This window comes from Bubalus kerabau, chromosome 16 (genome assembly GCF_029407905.1).
Source record: "Bubalus kerabau isolate K-KA32 ecotype Philippines breed swamp buffalo chromosome 16, PCC_UOA_SB_1v2, whole genome shotgun sequence".
Lineage (NCBI taxonomy): Eukaryota > Metazoa > Chordata > Mammalia > Artiodactyla > Bovidae > Bubalus > Bubalus kerabau.
Genome location: NC_073639.1, coordinates 35,048,478 through 35,060,586, shown reverse-complemented (window position 1 = coordinate 35,060,586; position 12,109 = coordinate 35,048,478).

Sequence of the window (12,109 nt, the reverse complement as noted above, 5' to 3'; positions counted from 1 at the left end):
TATTTATTATGGTTTTTTAACAATGTTTTTTCCTGATGCTATGATTTTTATACAAAAGATGTAATAATAAGTCACCTTAAATTTTAATATATTGTAATCAGTGATTTTCACTTGAAATGAAATTTAGTTTTCTCAGGTTAAATTCTATGTTTCAAAATTGATATTAAAATCCCTACTATTATTTGAGTTAAATTTATATATGGTTTTTTCTTATTAGTATTTAAATAATGTGATTTTTTTGGTGCCTCCTGTATTAGCAGATAAATGGATTCTATTTAATAATAGATTATTCCTATTTAAAGAAAAATTTAAGCTATTTTCTATCATTGTCAAATTTGTTAAACTTGATGGGCATATTTTTAGCCTAGTCTCTCTAATTTATCATACTTAACTATGTTTTGTAATATTTTATGCTTTGGAGAGTTTTCCCAAATATTTCTAAAAAGATTTAACTAATGATATCAATGTAAATTATTAGAAATATATTTTTCTACTTACAGTGTAATATTTAGCCCTTTGCTTACCCCACTTCTTTGTCTTTCCTTATGTTTTGTGTTTCTTTGACTTATTAGAAGTCCTTTTTAATGTCTGTATTTTATATTATGTTAGTCTGTTAATTATATTATTTAGAGTCATCAATACTATATTTCTGCCTAAGGAATAATATTTTTTATTCACCAGTAGTTGCAAATTTTCCTAAATTTCAGAAGACCAAAAGGAAACAGTTAAATGAGATTTACAATTTTGATATTTGACTAGAACATAGCAGTATTAGGTTAGATAGGCCAATAAGCACCTTTTCATTGTGTATCAGAAAAGTTGGTTTGACATTAATCTAGAGAGTTTTACAAAACTTATTATCAAAAAACAAAGGCATCATAGTTGGTTATTACATCAGGTTGAGAGACATTATAATAAGGCACCAGGCAAAATAATAAGGTATCAGCCTCTGAGATAAATAAATAAGAAGACCATGTATATTTCTTTTAGAATGTGTACTATGTCCTTTTAAGTTTCTCTGTTCAAGATACACTAACATTCTTGCCTAAAAGACTTGTTCCTCTCTTCTGTGGTTTAACCAAGTTGAATGCCATACATGTAAAACTATATAAATTAGAAATCACTGTAAATGAGAACGTGAAATCAGTTAACTGTTTCTCAGAAATGGATTTCTTCAAAGATAAGATGCACAAGGTGAGGAAAGAGAACTTAAAAAGAAAATGAAAGATCCAAATCCCATGCTTTAGTTTCCACCTGATAAAAATGGATAGCACATATTAGAGTTAGGGCTGTAAAAGAGCCTACATTTTTCATGTGTTCTTTTGCTCAATTATTTTTGGAAATTCATGTTGATATGTTATCTCTATCTTTAGGCTGGGCTAATCTTAGAACCCTCAGTTGTATGTTCTAAGATTTTCTATTTATTGTTCACATGAAAAGCAGTCTTGGGGAATATGAACGTGTTTTCCATCATCCAGCTGTTGTCCATGTTAATGTTTAAAAACTGAAAACATCTTGAACTTCGTAGGCTAAGATAATCATATGGGACTAATGATAAAACATTGTTTGGACTACTAACAATAAGTCACAAAATTAACAAGTGAGTGTTATGTAATCAGTATCAACAATAATATACACACTCTAAACATATACATTTGATCATATGAAATATATATTTTATACTATCTTATCTGTTTTAAAGTAAAACTTTTCATATGGGACAATTCAACTTGAAAGTATGATAAGTATAAATGACTAAAGACATAAAAATTAAAAGATGGTCACCTAATAGTATGCTATAATTGAATTTACTTTGGGTAGGTAGGTAGCTGTTAATTGAGTCCAGACTAACTCATACTCAGAGAAAGGAAGAGCAAATTCTCTTCGTCTTTTTCTCTAACTGAGCTACTTTAGATTGCCTACCACTTTGGCAAAGCTATTTTTACTCTATTACACAATATTATTGAACAGGATACCTTCTAAATGCAATTTCTACAGTGATATCTCTTTTTAAAATCTAAATTTGTGAGTCCAAGGTAAAGTAAGTACTGAGAAAGAAGCAGAAACCTTCTCTACACTCATGTCATTTGTCCACCAATCATAACAATTTTCTCCTTTCTTCCACTCAATTAGTACTCATTGTTGCACCATTAAGACTCATATTGAATCATTGGTTCAAAACTGTAAACATAAAGATAATAAAACTTAACTTCATAAATACTTCTTAGCTTAAAGATGAAAAATACTAGAGAGATTTTTCAAATATAGTAAGAGATAATTTCCTTATTCACCACCTAAAAAATAAAATTCTTTGTCAGTGAATTTCTGAAACTAATGAAGTTTATTGATGAATTAGTATTTAGAAATATGCAGGTTGTAGGAACCCAAATTAAGATATCTACTCCCTGACTCACTAGTACAGCTCCAGACTGTGTGCTTCCAACATATGAATCTGTATTAACCTTGTTTCCTTGGTGAGATCATGGCGGACTGTCAAGTCTGTAACCCATTATGATAATTCATATAGACATTATAACACTCTCCTGTCATCTGACATCATCTCCTGTGTGGTTAAAGGACACAAATAAACTCCAGGTCAAAAAATAAATAAAAGACAGAGACAGAGAGAGACAAGAGAGTCAGGGAGAGACAGGGAATTTTTAAAGGTTTTTAAAACTGTTTTAATGTCAAATTCATATTTTAAAGCTTCTTAAGCACTCTGTACCTCTTGCTCTATAATGACCCCTTTAATTTGGCTTTCCTGCTGTGCATTCTAAATTCAGAGTAAACAGTTATTGAAAAAATAATGAGATTCAGATTAAAAGTCCACAAACAACAGCATAATTAACTACCTTAATAAAATCTTGGAAATAAGCACCAACACAGATGCCAAGAAGCATAAGGTAAATCTAATGAAGACCTGAGGAAAATCAAGCATCAGCTCATGGGAAATACAAAACTACCCTGTCCCTCTTCTATTATCCTGGCTAATCTTTTTCAGAATTAGGTCCCTAGAGTAATGTCAAGTATGTATTCTAAAGTTAATTGCTTTTCTTTAAAGACAACGATTGGAGAGTAGTGGGAAAAACAAAACTAACATTTTAAAATGTGAAGAAAGTATTCAAATTATCCACATTTAAAGGTTGTTTTCATGCACATTTAATGGTTTTAGTAAAACCACATTTGAATTACTAAAGTAATCTATTGAATTCAATTTTACTTCCAGAGTCATTATCCACTATGGTGATAACATTAGAGTTAGGGGCGCACGCTTCTAAATTATAGAATGTTATAAATTTTTTACAGAATGTTCTAAATTAATACTTAATTTTATCCATGTTAATAATGCAAAACTAAAGAACATCTCAGAGAGTGTAATGCGTACTGTAAATACTGAAGCTTCAATTCAATGAATAAATAATTTAATTGCACAATGCCATTCAATCAGGTTATGGAACAATTTTAATAGCTTTAAAGAATTTGCTGATCTAAATCATAAAGACCAACTTCTATTTTTCTGTATTATAGCTTCTCAGACAAATAATTCAAATTAAAATTAGCACTGAATGATTTGAAAAAAGTTTAACTTAGAAACAGTGTATGAAGCAATTTAGATAGATAAGATCACTGATCACTGGTTGTAGCATATTAGAATGGGAACAAGACTGGGAGAGAGTCAAGTAATGGATTCTAAAAGCTTAGCTAAATCACTTAAAGGTCCTGAGACTCATTTTTCTACATGAAAATGAATATTTGAAATAGATGATTTTGAAGGCCCTATCTAGTACTGAAAATATTTAGGTATTGAAGAAAAATTCCCAAACCACATCTATCAGATTACAGAACTCCCAAAAACAAAACTGCCAAGTTTTTGGAGAAGGAAATAGATCTAATACACTGCTTATGAAAATAGAAATTTTGTAGACTATGCTGGGGAGAAATTTCTTTATATATGGTATATAAATATTATGCATATGTTACATATATATTTTGTGTATATATTTGGTATATGTACTATATGTGCATAAATGTGTTGTTTAATTAATACAGTAGTAGATTAAACAGACCAAATTCTTTATTAAAACTAGATCCTCTAGAATAGAATTTACTGTGTTAACCATGAGAAAACCTGTAAATTTAAAAGCATTTTATTAATCTACCTCTCTGTGACTCAATTTCCTCATCTGTAAAACATATATTCTTATGCCTGATATAAAAGATAACACATCTAAAGTGCCAAGCAAACTTGGTTTTCTACAGAGAAAGGCAGCAACTTGGGGAGAAGAAAAGTAGTTTCATGGAAAAAACCTAAGTTTAGAACCACATAAGTGAAAGTGAAAGTGAAGTCGCTCAGTCGTGTCTGACTCCTCACGACCCCATGGACTGCAGCCTACCAGGCTCCTCCGTCCATGGGATTTTCCAGGCAAGAGTACTGGAGAGGGGTGCCATCGCCTTCTCCAATAAACCACATAAAGTTATCAATAAAGCCCTTAAAGTGACCTAATCAGCTAAGTTTCATACATTCTTTTATCTTTTTCTTTATCTTTTATCTTATCTTTAAAGATGAGATTTTTCTCATTCTTTCTTCAAAGTAGGAATATCATAGCTAATTTTTCACTAGCACACACCACTTCAGCTCAAGGTAGCTTTTGACCTCGCATGTCAGCCAGATCACTACAATCCAAAGTGCCTGCTGTGACTAGTCAGTGTCTGAGTCCTACTGGCTATTAAGAATTTACATAGTTTGAATATCATCAATTCTTAATTAATATGGATATAATCAACTACTTATTATCTTGGGCAGACTAATTTATGCGAAAGTCAGGTTAAAAATAAAAATAATAAACCATGCAGATAAATAAAAAGTTCTCAAAGTCTGTGAAAAACATCTACTCATTTAAAGGTCTTCCTTTTGAGGCCCACATAATAAATCACAGACACCACATATGGGAGTGACACAACTTAGACAAAGATAAAAATGATAAAATGAATACTCATATACCCTGCTTCTGTATTTACCTACATTTAATATTTTACTTCATTTGCTTTTTCATTGTCCACCTATCCACCCAATTAAACATACATCTATATATGTTATGTGTATATATATATGCATGTGTACATTAACATAACTTTTTAAACCATTTAAGAGTATTTTCCATATACCATTGTCATTTACCCCTGAATATTTCAATGTGTATTTCCTAAGAATAACAATATTAGCTTACATAGCAACAGTACCAAACTGCATTTATTTTTGCAATTTAAATTCCATTTAACAATATCCATATAATACTTGGGCTTCCCTGATGGCTCAGATAGTAAAGAATCTGCCTCCAATGCAGGTGACATGGATTTGATCCATGGGTTGGGAAGATTGCCTGGAGAATGGAATGGCTACCCACTCCAGTATTCTTGCCTAGGAAATCCCATGGACAGAGGAGCCTGGGAGGCTATAGTCCATGGGGTACTCTTAGCATGCACGTATTCTATATATAAGTTAAATAAGCAGAGTGACAAAATACAGCCTTATCATACTCCTTTCTTAATTTTGAACCAATCAGTTGTTCTGGTTCTAACTGTTGCTTCTTGACCTACATACAGGCTTCTCAGGAGACAGGTAAGGTGGTCTGATATTCCCATCTCTTAAACAATTTTCCACAGTTTGTTGTGATCCACACAGTCAAAGGCTTTAGCATAGTCAATTAAGCAAAAGTAGATGTTTTTCAAGAACTCCCTCGCTTTCTCTATGATCTAATGAATGTTGGTAATATGATCTCTGGTTCTTTGCCTTTTCAAAAACCGAGTTTGTACATCTGGAAGTTCTTGGTTCAGATACTGCTGAAGTCTAGCTTGAAGGATTTTGAGCATAACCTTGCTAGCATGTGATATGAGTGCAACTGTGCAGTAGTTTGAACATTCTTTGGCATTGCCCTTCTTTGAGACTGAAATGAAAACTGACCTTTTCCAGTCCTGTGGCCACTGCTGAGTTTTCCAAATTTGTTGGCATATTGAGTGCAGCACTTTAACAGCATCATCTTTTAGGATTTTAAATAGCTCAGATGGAATTCTGTCTTCTTCACTAGCTTTGTTCATAGTAATGTTTCCTAAGGCCCAATTGACTTCACACTCCAGGATGTCCAGCTCCAGGTGAGTGACCACATCACTGTGGTTAATTGAGTCATTAAGACCTTTATTGTAGAGTTTATCTGTGTATTCTTGAAATTTCTTCTTAATCTCTTCTGCTTCTGTTAGGTCCTTACCTTTTTTGTCCTTTATCATGCATACCCTTGCATAAAATATTCCCTTGATATATCCAATTTTCTTGGAAGAGACCGCTAGAGTTTCTCATTCTATCATTTTCCTCTGTTTCTTCACATTGCTCATTTAAGAAGCCTCTTATCTCTCCTTGCTATCCTTTGGAGCTCTGTATTCAGTTTGGGTCTATCTTTCCCTTTTACTTCTCTTCTTTTCTCAGATATTTGTAAGGTCTCCTCAGACAATCACTTTGCCTTCTTGCATTTCTTTTTCTTTGGGATGGTTTTGGTCACTGCCTCCTGTACACTGTTACAAACTTCTGTTCATAGTTCTTCAGGCAGTCTGTCTATCAGATCTAATTCCTTGAATCTATTCATCACCTCCACTGTATAATCATAAGGGATGTGATTTCAGTTATACCTGAATGGTTTAGTGGTTTGCCCTACTCTCTTAAATCTAAGCCTGAAGTTTGCAATAAGGAGTTCATGATCTGAACCACAGTCAGCTCCTGGTCTTATTTTTTGATGATTGTATAGAGCTTTTCCATCTTCATCTGCAAAGAATATATATAATCAATCTGATTTCAGTATTGCCCATCTGGTGATTCCATGGGTAGAGTCATTTTTTGTGTTGTTAGAAATGGGTGTTTGCTTTGACCAGAGTATTTTTTTTACAAGACTTTGTTAGCCTTTGCTCTGCTTCATTTTGTACTCCAAGGCCAATCTTGCCTGCAACTCCAAGTATCTCTTGACTTCCTACATTTTTGCATTCCAATCCCCTATGATGAAAATGGCATCTTTTGTGATGTTAGTTCTAAGAAGTGTTACAGATCATCACAGAACTTTCCAACTTCAGCTTGCTTCTCTGGCATTGCTAGTTGGGGCATAGACTTGGATTACTGTGATGTTGAATGATTTGCCTTGGAAATGAACTGAGGTTATACTGTCATTTTTGAGGCTCTGCACCCAAGTACTGCATTTCAGACTCTTCCATTGACTGTGAGGGCTAATCCACTTCTTCAAAGGGATTCTTGCCTATAGTAGTACAGAATTAAATTTTCCCACTCCCATCCACTTTAGTTCACTGATTCCTAATATGTCGATGTTCAATCTTGCCATCTCTTGCTTGACCTTGATTCATGGACCTAACATTCCAGGTTTCTATGAAATATTGTTCTTTTAGCATCAGACTTTACTTTCACCACCAGACACAGCCACAAATGAGCACCATTTCTGCTTTAGCCAAGCCTCTTCACTGCTTCTGGAGCTATTAGTAATTGCCCTCCACTCTTTCCTAGTAACATATTGGAAACCTTCAGAGTTGGGGGACTCATCTTCTGGTGTCATATCGTTTTGCCTTTTCATACCATTCATGGGGTTCTCCAGGCAAGAGTACTGGAGTAGTTTACCATTTCCTCCTCCAGTGGTTAGGAATATAGATTTAGTAGTCCTCAGCATAAAAGAATAACATAAATCCAGGAAAAATAGAAATATATCAAGGCAAATCTGAAAGAAAAATGTCAGTTATTCATATAAACACAAGCAAATAAGGAAGTACAATTTTAGAGAAAAGAAATAAGAAGTAAAGGCAGATTGAAAAGGAACAAAGGTGTAAAGACCATTTAGGAGAAAAGTGAGCCAGGGAGAAAAATGGGTGAGCTAGCAAGGCAGAGGTCACAGTGTCAGGGCCATGGAGGGATGATCTACCCAGAAACTAGGGTTCCATTGAAATAGAAATGCCACACACGAAACGTGTTTGTGTTTTTATAGTTTAGAGTATCTGTAAAACATTTCTCATTACATTAATTTCCAGTGGAAAAAGTAATATACCTTTCAAAACACTAGGTTTGTAAATGCCCAGGAAAGTCTCATTTCTGCCATCCTCATAATGTCCTGTAATAAAAGATGAAAAAGAGGTCTTTACAAGATGTTTAGAAATGGAATAAGCAGTAAGGAGAAAATTTCCTTTTCCTTTTAAACAAATTTGAAAATGGGCACACTTCCAACTAATAAAAGAATGTTTACCTCCACAAGGCCTATCCAGACGACTGTGGTTGCACCCCTTGTCAAGCTTACCAAGCAATCCTTTGTCTCAAAAATATTGCCTTTCAATCCATGCTACTGATAAGATACACGGGAAAATATGCATGCAGATAAGCACAAAACACTCAAAAATATGACCAAGCATGTGTGTGTGTCCTATATCCATTATTATCCCAAGAAGAGCTGTTTCTACTTAGAAGAAGTAAATCTATCTCAAGCTGCTTGATTAGGATCAGTGATTAATCCACAAATAAGAATTAGGTATGCCAGAAAAGAAAAACACCAGGCTGACTTTCAATTCATCACCAAATGGATCACAAGTCATCCACTATATCAGTTAGCATTAGCCACGAATTTAGGAAATTAAAAGACATATATGATTAAGTATGCACAAATGATTGAGTAAGCCTACCCTCTGAGCTGTGGTCTAACACATTTTGTTAATTAAAAAGTGGTTACCAAAAGACGTGAAATGGTACCTCATAGTGGGCTCTGTGGGAGAGGGAGAGGGTGGGATGATTTGGGAGAATGGCATTGAAATATGTATAATATCATATATGAAACGAGTCGCCAGTCCAGGTTCAGGCTTGGGGCTGGTGCACTGGGACGACCCTGAGGGATGGTATAGGGAGGGAGGAGGCTTCAGGATGGGGAACACATGTATACCTGTGGCAGATTCATTTCGATATATAGCAAAACCAATACAATATTGTAAAGTTATAAAATAAAATTAAAAAAAAAAAAAGCGGTTACCCATGTGTACTGACTGTATTGTAGGACCATATGGTGACTAGAAATTGGACTAGAAAATAAGGCATCCCTGTTCACTACCTGATTTTGCTCTAATCTGTGTATAAACCTGAGCTAAACCTCAGTGTACATAGTTTTTTCAAGGTAAACTGAGAAGAACGGATTCACATATTTTTCTTCTTCTATTAAAAAAATAGCTTTTTTTCCTAAGGAAATCTTATATGGAACCCTAGTTACTAAAACAGTGACTCTGCCCGCTTCAGCTTGAGAAGGGAGGGCCCAAGTACCAGCCTCCCTCTCCCTCTTTTCCTAAAAGCTCCCAAACAGGATGCAAGGGTTCCTCAAAAAGCAATTGTTACATTTCCTCATTATCCTTATGAGCAAACTATTCAGAAACCCCAGGGAACATAGTGAAAGTGACGGCACTCCTACTGAATTATAGACATTACTGGATTATATCATCTATTAGCTGTTCGCTTCTCAGTGTTACTCAGGTACCAAAACAGTCAGAGGCTGGAGCATGTAATAGACTCCAAGTCTTGGTGATTTCTTCTTCAATGAGGTAAAAGTTGAATCAAGATTGCCGGTAGAAATATCACAACCTCAGATATGCAGATGACGCCAAACTTATGGCAGAGAGTGAAGAGGAACCGAACAGACTCTAGATGAAGGTGAAAAAGGAGAGTGAAAAAGCTGGCTTAAAACTCAACATTTAAAAAATGAAGATCATGGCATCCAGTCCCATCACTTCATGGCAAATAGATGGGGAAACAGTAGAAACAGTGACAGACTTTACTTTCTTGGGCTCCAAAATCACTGCAGATGGTGACTGTAGCCTAGAAAGTGAAAGACAATTGCTTATTGGAAGAAAAGCTATGACCAACCTGGACAGTGTATTAAAAAGCAGAGACATTACTTTGCCAACAAAGGTCCATGTAGTCAAAGCTATGGTTTTTCCAGTAGTCATGTATGGATGTAGAGTTGGGCCATAAAGAAGGCTGAGTGCCAAAGAATTGATGCTTTTGAATTGTGGTGTTAGAGAAGACTCTTGAAAATCCCTTGGACTACAAGGAAATCAACCTAATCAATCCTAAAGGAATCAGTCCTGAATATTCATTGGAAGGATTGATGCTCAAGCTGAAACTCCAATACTTTGGCCATCTGATGCAAAGAGCTGACTTATTAGAAAAGACCCTAACACTGAGAAAGACTGAAGGCAGGAGAAAGGGACGACAGAGGATGAGATGGTTGGATGGCATCACCAACCAATGGACATCAGTTTGAGCAAACTCTGGGAGATGGTGAAGGACAGAAAAGCCTGGCATGCTGCAATCCGTGGAGTGGCAAATACTCAGACACAAGTGAGCGACTGAACAACAACAGCAACACAAGGAAACTGTTTCTCTGAACTTTAATGCTAAAACTCATTTTATTACAATTAATTCTAAGGTATCGCCAGATAATTGTAACTATGTTAAAATTCTGTTAATTAAATTTGCACTTAGACCCAATATACAATTAGCAGTTTCAAGATGCAAGTTTTTCTTCAATTTCTTTTTAACATACCTCCAAGTTTTAACTCTTCCTGCCCCCAGATAGTGAGACTGCTGTTATTGCTCCCCACTCAAGCCTGACTTTTTAAAATCTTCAAGTTTCCCAAACTTGCTTCTATCACATAGAATATATGTACTCCAATTCCTGTTTCTTTTCAACTTTATCATCTCTTGGACAACATTCAACTCGGCTGACAAACTAATCTAGGCTAATGAATTCATATATAACTCTTCCAGGGAAAAATGAAAGTATTTTAATATGATCTTCAAGAGTCCAATCCAACTTGAAGAGGTGCATAAGATCGAAGATTCCAGGAATCTTGAAAATCCTGGTGCACAGGTCCTCTGGGCCATCAACAACTTTGGGACTTTCTTCACATTTTGTCAAATATTTAACCATTATTTATCCTTAAGACATTTCTCCCTTTGGGGCTTGATGATGTTCATGATTTTTTTTTTTTTCTTTTGGAGGGAATTAGACCTGTCCCATAACAGGTTTTCTTGTTTTCTTGATTTTCCAAAATATATAGAATCTGAATTTTCCTCCTTAAGGGGACATTCATATGTCTGTAATTCTCTCCTATTTTCTTTTGACAACTTACTATTTACTAGGTTTACCTAATTGGTATTCATTATAAACTAAGAGAGGAAACAAGATATTAATACTAATACTGTCTCTAACCAGAGATAAAACATTCATAGCAAAGTCAACCCGAAATTTTAAGGGATCTTCACTACCACATAATATATAATTTATGGGATAAAACAAGGTCAACCTAACTGATGTTAAACTATTGCTAACCTACATGAAAGTGAAAGTGTTAGTCACTCAGTCATGTCCAACTCTTTGTGACTTCATTGACTGTAGCCCACCAGTCTCCTCTGTCCATAGGGATTCTCCAGGCAAGAATATTGGAGTGGGTTGCCATTCCCTTCTCTAGGGGAGCTTCCCAATCCAGGGATTGAACCCAGGTCTCCTGTATCACAGGCAGATTCTTTACAGGCTGAGCCACCAGGAAAGCCCTATAGACTTATCAAAAGTGATTCTGAGCTATTAAGTATCAATGACATGTTTTAAAATTCCCTGATGGCTGTATTACTCTAGAATTTCCAACCTCACTATCGTGCAGCTCTTTGCTACATGTTCAGTGTGACCATCTTATTCTCCTACTCAAAACTCATTAACATGAGTTATGAAAATCTTCCTGATGAAGACCATTCCTATCTCCCCAGCTATATATATATGCCCTCTTTCTGGTCTCTTGGCCTTCAGATATGCTGCTCCTTCTGCTCTGGTTTGCCTCCTTACCTCCTCATCACTCATTTCTTCTGTCTAGTAAAGATTCAACCTTGCAGGTCTCTGCTGCTGCTGCTGCTAAGTCGCTTCAGTCGTGTCTGACTGTGTGTGACCCCGTAGACGGCAGCCCATCAGGCTCCCCCATCCCTGGAATTAATTCTCCAGGCAAGAACACTGGAGCGGGTTGCCATTTCCTTCTCCAATGCGTG